We start from the raw sequence: 660 nt of genomic DNA, 5'->3' as shown, positions 1-660 counted from the left end.
TATACTGTGTGACAATTACAGGATCTGTAATTGCTTGGGCAATGGATTGCTTGGGCCTGGATTCAGAAGACAACGTGTACAAACTCCTATCACTTAGAATAGCAACATGAAAAGAAGGCTACCACGTACAGTTATATAGCTTTTGCACTGCACGGCTCTGGTGGACACCACTCACAGACAATAAAGATAATAACACCTTAGAGTTGTACACCTCACTGATACTTGAAGATTCTAAGGCCACATCTGGGCTCCATGGGAAAGACTGTCACGATTAAACAGAGAAGAGACTTGGTGCTCACAGCACATATCTGCCATCCCTTGCATAGGAAAAGAGCATTGATTTTTAGGATTTGCAAGCATAGAATCAATTCTCCATTTGTGTCACTTACAAGCTGTCTGGCTTTGAGCAAGTTACTTAACCTCTCTGAGCAGGTTTACACATTTGTAAAAGAGAAAAAAAAGACCCCGTATTAAGACTAGCAAGCCTAGGATTAGATGTAATTATATATTTAAAACACTTGGGCCGGGCGCGGTGGCTCACGCCTGTGTAATCCTAGCTCTCTGAGAGGCCGAGGCGGCGAATTGTTTGAGCTCAGGAGTTCGAAACCAGCCTGAGCAAGAGCGAGACCCCGTCTCTACTAAAATTAGAAAGAAATTAAT

The sequence above is a fragment of the Propithecus coquereli genome, unplaced genomic scaffold (assembly GCF_000956105.1).
Source record: "Propithecus coquereli isolate 6110/MARCELLA unplaced genomic scaffold, Pcoq_1.0 Scaffold13, whole genome shotgun sequence".
Lineage (NCBI taxonomy): Eukaryota > Metazoa > Chordata > Mammalia > Primates > Indriidae > Propithecus > Propithecus coquereli.
Note: the sequence above shows the minus strand (reverse complement) of the source record.